Genomic DNA, 8,681 nt, shown 5'->3' with positions numbered 1-8,681 from the left:
TTTAGGTATTTTTTTAACTATTACCACGTTAAAAACATAAAATATCTAACACTATTATTCAATAAAGTCCATGTCCTTTTCAGTCATTTTACAACTAAATTCACTTTTCTATTAATCATCCAAACAACTTTTAACTTTTCAAACTGACTTTTTATAAGCACCTATCCAAACATAAATCGCATTACACTAACTGACTTTTACTCTAACTTCAGTTACAAAAGTCAGTTAGACTAGAAGTCAGTTTTGCCCAACGCCAATCCAAACACACCCTAGGTAAGTTAGATGAACCCCTTACCAGTTCAGCTAAGCTTTTGTTAGTTTAAATGCATCCTTTATCAATTCTTGGTTTCACGAGAAGGGAAATATATAGAAAATAACTAAAGTTAATATAAAGAGCTATATAAAGCTTTGTAGTTTACATATTGTGGGTATTTAATAAATTAGAACGAGACAGTAATTAACTATGCGATCAAGGGAAAACAATATATTACCATTGGTTTTATTTATAAGACATCGTTTATATATTACAAACAAGGTTTTATAATTAGGATCGGAGGTAGTATATATGAACAGCATATAAAATTATGGTCATTTTTTTTAATAGGTATTAATTCAGATTACTTAATTACGTTCACAACTTCACATGGTTTCGTCACCGTTGGATTGATCCAACAACTCGGAAGGGAAATAAAAATAATTGATAAATAAGAGAAAACTACTTTTTTCAATTCAGATATGGTTTGTTTATCTTTTTTTTTTCATTTTGTTTTAACTAATAATTGGCTTTATTAAGAAAAACAATAAATATAAGTTTCTTTTATGGGTGAGAACAATAAATATAAGTTTTGTTTGTAATGAATGTTGACAAAGATGGCAAGGGCACGTGAAAATAACGAGATAAGAAGAAAATCAATCAGATTATTATGTGATTTGATTTAATTTGATAAGCTCCTTAACAAATCATCATAATTTTGCGGCTGCGCTGGATTCTCTAGCAAATATCAGGCTCAAGTTTATAACTAAAAGTCTGATAGATACCTGTACATGCCACCTCCTCTTGTTTTTAATATAAAATTAACTAGTTAAAAGGATTGATTTTGCTATTTTTATGCTGAATATAAAGTTTCAATCCAATTTATATTTTATATTTATTATTATTTTTAAACTGATTTACCTAATTTATAAATTGATATATATATATATATAAACTCAGATCAAGTTTCTTATCTATTATATCTATTATGTTAAGTACTCTAATCATACATACCATGTGTTTTTTTTTCCTGTTTTATGTACATTTATAATTAAATACTATTAAATATTAATATTTTAAAAATAGGATATATGGTCACGTGTTATTAGATAACTTAACATAATAAATATAAAGAATTTGATGTAAGTATTGTCTATATACTCCTCCGATCCTTAATATAAGACATATTTAACTAATTTGATTAGATTAAAGAAGTTAGGTAAGTTAGTTAATTATAAGAAATATGACATGTTTTTCCTAAAACATTATAATCATCTTTCTTAATATCCTCCATCCCTCTTTTATTTTATTATGCTTGAGGGAGTATCAATAGGGGTAATTTAAAAAAAATGATAAATATGATAAATAAGTCTTATATTTAGGATCACAATCAACGTAACAATTAGGTTTTATTTTAAGGACGTGAGGAGTATATAAAATCTAATTTTACACAGCATTATTTTAAATTAGGTTAAGAGAGTGTTTGGATAAAACCGAAACTATAATTTTATGATATATAATATAAATACATGATAATAATTATTTTGATTTGTGTTAAAGTATTTTTAAAAAGTGTCTGTGGGGCGGCCAAACACTTCACCGGTGTACTTTGGCTAAACCTATTTTAACATTTACTCAAGCTTTTGAATAAGGGGCACGTGGAAAAATTGTTGCAGCGAGAAGAAGATAAAATTAATTGTTGTTTACTCGAACTTCACCGACCATTTGATACGGTGGACCCCCCAAATTTAAGACTAACAATCACAGCCAGATTTGCTTTGGACTCGCATGCAAATGTCAAACTCACCAGTTTAAATAAACTTATAATAATGATATAAATTTAAATCATAAATTTGTAAGAGTTTATTTTTATTAATAAATTAGTATTAAAAATATATAATCAAATAATTAATATATAGAAAATAAAAGGAATTTTATTTAAATATATTTTAAATTTAAATAATTAAAATTATATTCATCAACGTTCGTAATTTATCACATTCAACAAAGAAATTTTTATAAAACTCATATATAAGTCACTGAACATAATCAAATCCAAAAATTTATCACAAGTTTAAGAACAAGTTAACACGATTTTACAAGCTAAAAACGTAAAAATGGTAAACTCAGTAAATGAACTTGTAAATTTAACTGAATTTACAATGATCAAGAGTTTAAGAGTAAACAGACACGATTTTGTTAGCTGAAAATGTAAAAATATTAAATTCAGAGAGTCAACTCGTAAGTTTGACAACAATACTCACATACAGTGGCTTTTTATTTTTATTTTTTGGAGCAAGCTATGCTTGTTTGAACTTGTAGGTTGTGAGAGTTCATTAAAAGTGATTTTAAACAAGATAAAATTTTTCTCGTATATTTTTTTTCATATTATTTTGAGTTTTAAACATAAAATTTTGTTTATATTTAGGACCAAAAATATTATATTTCTCACATATTTATTTTTATTATCTTCTGTTCTAATTATAAGATTTCGTTTATAGATTATAAATAAGGTTTTATAATTAGAATCGGAGGTTGTATAACGTAAACTTATTCAAAAAAAGTCAACATTAAATGTTGACTTCTCACAAAATATTTTAATTGATATATGAGTTTTGATAATAAATTTTGAGATTGAGCATAGGTTGTATTATTCCTAGCTCACACGTAAAAGAGAAACATACTAAAAATTTTATATTACCTATTATTTTATTTTCTCTAAATAAACATTAAATGTGAACTTGCGCATATTATAGTAACTTAGACGTGATAAATGAATAGTCAACTTAGCTCATCCCATTAAAGTTTTAGGCAAGATAACCTCATTAAAATAAGAAGGAAAAAAAAGGTAATTAAGATGACCTCATTTCTTATTCTTAATAACCTCAGGCGGATTCTTAAATAATAATAATAATATAAATTTACAAAATTATTAATATTAAGGGTTTGAATATAAAATTAAATAATTCTGCCAAACAAGAATATCAAATTGAATGCATTTTATTTCAAATTGGTGTGTTAAATTATATTTATAAGTTTTTGTTTAATATATTTATAATATATGAACATACGCTTTGAAACAATCCTTTTTTAGTTTTTTTTTTTTTAAAGAATCCTTTTCCATAAGGAAAAAGAGAGGGAAAAGATTGACTATAAAACAAGACAAAAAAAAGATGAAATAACGGGATAATACCAAAATAAATCCTCATAAACAAATACCGACCGGCCACTTCATTATCAAACGAGTGATAATGTGTTCTGTTTTCTAAAGCCAGTATATTATTTTATTCGTTCATTTGAAGTTTGAGAGCATATTTTTCTTAATGTAGAGATGAAACTTGATTAATTATTAAATTGATTTCTTGGTATGAGATTAGTGGAAGATGATGAAATTTATGGAAAGCATTTAACAGGTGAGACAAATCATGAAACTTGCAACTTCACGTGGTTTGATCAATTAAGCCGCGTTATTATCAATAAATTGTCCAAATTAGAACTATTAAATTACCATATGTTGACATAATGGCGGAAAAAGAAAGACCTCAAATGTATATATTACTATTAGAATTTAGAACTTCAGATAAGGGAAAAAAAACTACTATCTCCGACCCTTAATATAAAAACTCATTTAACTTTTATTTTGATCCTAAATATAAGATAGATCCCAATCTATTTTGTCTCTCATATTTATTCATTTTTTCTCAAGATAGTCCTTATAATAATGGTAATTCTACCAATATACTTGATTAACAAAGATATTTTAGGAAAGACAACACCTATTTATTACAAATAACTAACTTAACTAGTTTTTTTTTTAATTTACTCAAATTAGTTAACTAGTTTTTATATTAAGGACTGGAGGTAGTATTAATTAGAAGTTAAGCATAAGACTGACTTTTCCTTGTGTTTATTTTTAAAGAACTGACTTCTTTGTTTCGTATTATTTGTCATAGAAACACTATTTTCTATATTTTATAATACCCAAAAATTTTAGATTTTAAGAATACACTAAATTTTTTATTTTCAATTTTTCTTCTTATTAATTTTAGATCTCAGGAATATGTTATATTTGAAGTAGTATTTATTTTTTTAAAAAAAAACTAAGGACATTTTAAGAATGTAACATTAATTTTACAAAATCCAATGTTATTCTACCATTTGTCATAATTGTTTTTGTGACAATTAGTATGAAATAGAGGGAGTATTACATTGTGAAGAGATCTCACATCCACTTAATATCCCAGAAGCTCAACTAGTTAATTTTAAAGTTTTGTTAGTATTAAGTTGTCAAACTTATGAATTTAGGTAAATTTAAAGTGGAAACATGAACTCCATGAAAAATAAGTTATGGGCCCAAAAAGGAGGCCCATTAAACTATTTAGAAATACATCTGACCCAAATTTCTTTAGAGGTCAGGTTCTGTTTCTACCCGAGATTGGGCCTTCTGGGCTAAGAACAGTTGGGCTTTATTGAAAATCAAGTGTATGAATAAAAAGCAAAATCTTGGTATGACAGAGACGGTGGGGAGAAAAATTTTAGTATGTTGGATTTAAAAAATTGAAAAAAGGGAATTAACATCTTTGAAATAATTTTTTCCTTTTATTTTATACATCTTTATGAAAAAAATTTGTCCCACTTTTCTAATTTCTTAAATTAAGCCATTAATATTTTTCCTCCTTCCTTTCTCTTCGTTTCCTTCACACTAAACATAGGCCAAGTTTTACCCAAAAGAAATAACTTTTGTCGCGCCCTTTTGATCAAATGACAATAAACACATTTTTAAGTCTTTCATATGATTGCAAGTTTAACTCTCAATAAATATGATAACTGGGTGAACAACATGTCCAAGTGAAAGGGATTCGGGCACCTTAGACATCATGTCCTAAGTTCGATCATTGAGGTGATATGCATGGAAAAAACACTGTTAGGAGGGGTCTCCGTTACGGCGTCTGATAGTACCTTAAGAGATTAGTTTTTTACTATTCGAATGAGAGAATACTCTGGGCAACTAAAAATATGATAATTGGGCGAGTTTCTTCTATTAGATAAAGGATGACAAAAGAAAAAACTAAAAAATAGTATAAATGAATTTTTATGCCCTTTTTACTCTACAAGAATGATTGAAATGATATAAACAGGGAATAAATAGTGCAATCTTCGCCTAATCAGTCTTTTTTTCCTTTTTTTTAAAAAAACGACTTACATTTTTTCAGGCGAAAAATAAACAGTCATATGATGCCCCTACTGAGTGTAGTCAACTTGGATGGAATTGGGAAATTTAATTTCAGACATATGACTAAAGAATCAAAATCACCCACACCCACCCACCCACCAGCAAAGTCTAGCGAATAATTATATTTTTTATTTTTATCTTTAGCGATTAAATAATACTGTGAAATATAAACTTTTATATAAAAAAATAAGTGTCTGATTATATAAGTAAACATCATTTTAGAGAAAATATGAAGAATAACTTGTGAAATTCTTATTGTATATGGTTAAATGATTTAAATAAAAGTATATATTTGGCAGACTAGTTTTTCCGTTTTTAATTTCCCAAACATTTTAAAAAGTTTTTGAAATCCAGACATAATATATAAAAAAGTAGATATTATGTATGCCCTAAGGTCCTAAATATAAGATCCATTTTGTAGTGTAAATTATATTACAAAATATGTCTTATATTTAGGACTGGAGGGATATAATAAAAGGATTTCAGTGAGATTTGATAGTGGGAATAGAGAGCAGAAAGTGATCTAGAGATTTTCAAATCTATCTTGTGGATATAAAACAAGCTTTTGCAAAAACTAATTTAAAAAGAAATAAAGAGGAACATGTTTTATTAGGGTCTAAGGGTATCAATCAGTGTAGCTCATGCAACTTGAAGGTTTGCGGACCTGTGATGGGGTATTCACATGGAGGGCTTCAATTCATTATACTCCTCCGGTCCTTATTATAAGACCCCATTTGACTTTTTATTTGGTCCTAATTATAAGACCCCGATCCATTTTGTTTCTTATATTTATGCATTTTTTTCCAAGATAATCCTTCTAATAATGATAGTTTTAGCCAATATACTTAATTAGCAAGGATATTTTAGGAATGACAACACTTATTTATTATAAATAACCAACTTAACTTACTTCCTTAATCTCCTCAAATAAGTCAATTGGGTCTTATAATTAGGACCGGAGGAGTATTTATTATCATTTACGTTTTGCTTAAATCTTCAACTAGGTCCCAACCTTTTTAAAAAAAAAAAATTGAAAAATCATATTTAGGGATCACATCTAAAAAATATCACTCAAATATATTGATATCCATGTCAACTTGTCAATATATGTGTGTATATATTAAATTATAAAATAACTCTATTGTTTATGAGCTACTTCTCCGTCTTAAACGTAAGACCTATTTTATAGTATGATTTAACTTTAAAATGGGTTTTACATTTATAATTAGAGGAGTAGTAAAAGTACTTGCCATGCACATTGGAAAAAAAAGTCCAAGTTTAATTAAAAAATTTAGGAAATAAAATTATTTCTATATGATGATATTATTGTTGAATTTTGCCACAAGTTTTACCAAAGTTATTACAAAATTATACCTTTTGTTTTAAACTTTAGTAATATTTCTCCAGAAATTAATAAATTCCTTAAAAATTTATAAGTATGATTGGTCTTGAGATGCAATTATGATTTCTTTTAAAATTTTCTTGTTCTAAATTTCATAGGATCTGGGTCATTGGGTTGTATATTCTCTTAGTCTTAAAAATCATAATACTCCTTCAATTATAAACGTAGGAACCATATAACTAATTTATATATATTTAAAAATTTTATTTAATATGTGTAATTAATAGAGATAATTTGAAAAAATTATAAATTTAGAAGGAAAAATAAATTAAAATATTATATTTAAGAATAAACTAAATTTCTCAATAACTGGTTTTTATTTAAACTTTGAGGGAGTAATAAAGTTGATGTGAAGTTGGCATTACTCTAGTTTGAGCTATGGTTCTCTCTATTATATATATATATATATATATATATATATATATATAAAACATTAAGACAGAGAGAGAGAGATAGAAAAGTGAAAGTGGGATCAAAGTGTGATGATTTAAAGGAGAGAATATGGAAGAGACAAGATGATGATGGTGAGAGTAGATAGCATTTTGCAATTCAAGTACAATCAAGCAAATTGGGGGTGACCCCTACATCTCCAAGAAAATAAAAAAGTCAATGATCATATCACTTTCAATGGCAACTATAATAATTCTTATGGCGTATACGTTCTTTATTTTACAAATTGATTTTTTATGATAGATTTCTTATATTTATTTAGATATATTGGTCAATGATAAAAACTTTTGAAAAAATAAGAGCATAAAATTAAAATAGCAGAGATAAGAATGTTCAGATAGATTTGTAGTTACACAAGGAAAAGTAAAAAAGGCTTATAATAAACATCTACAGGGAAGACTTGGCATGATGTTTATTGAAGAGAAAATGATATAAAAAAAATTTATTTGAGATGGTTTGTATATTGACAAAGAAGGTTATTGGAGGTGTGAGAATAGTATATCAGGCTGCATGGAGTTCATTAAAAAAGGAAAAAAAATAAAAGAGAACATTTAATGAAATTATTGATAATAAAACCTTTTAGCTTATAATTTACCAAAAAAAAAAAGGTTTCTAATAGAATACAATAGCATTCTACAGCGAGCCTATCTAATAACATAATATTTGTTGTGGTTGTTGGTCAAATGTCAAAATATGGGTAATTTTTTACTTTGATGATCACGCTCATCGAAAAATTAGTTCTGGATCTTGTGATCACAGTACAAAGACTCAATTAAAATTAAAAATTATCATAATGACTGCATTGGTGAAGCCCATCACCTATCAAACATATTTTAAGTAAATTAAAATTTTATTGTTTTTCTTGCAATTTTATTCAAATCTTTTGAGTGAAAAAAATTGTGTTCAGGAAGCTATCACGAATCTGAGGCCCAAAAAAAGAAAAAAGAAAAAAGAAAGCTATCGCGAATCAACCGTTTGAGAATACCTAATTCTATATTACTCCTCCAGTTTTTAATATAGGACCTAATTATTAAGTTAATTTTGATCTTAAATATAAGATCTATTTCTTATATTTATTAACCTATGAATACTCTCTCAATCATAATTAAGTAAGTGAAAGAAGAAAAATATTAAGAAAGATGATTATGATATTTTAGAAAAAAAATATGTCATATTTCTTATAATTAATTAACATACTTAACTTCTTTAATCTGATCAAATTAGTTAAATATGTTTTATATTAAAAACCGGAGGAGTAATTTATAATCTCTCATACCAAATAGCTAATACAATAAATGTAAAAAGACTAATAAAAATGGAAAATGATTAAAAAATACCTATTG

Source organism: Neltuma alba, unplaced genomic scaffold (assembly GCF_004799145.2).
Source record: "Neltuma alba isolate B1F8T4 unplaced genomic scaffold, ASM479914v2 tig00006999_pilon, whole genome shotgun sequence".
NCBI lineage: Eukaryota > Viridiplantae > Streptophyta > Magnoliopsida > Fabales > Fabaceae > Neltuma > Neltuma alba.
This window is presented reverse-complemented; position numbering follows the sequence as displayed.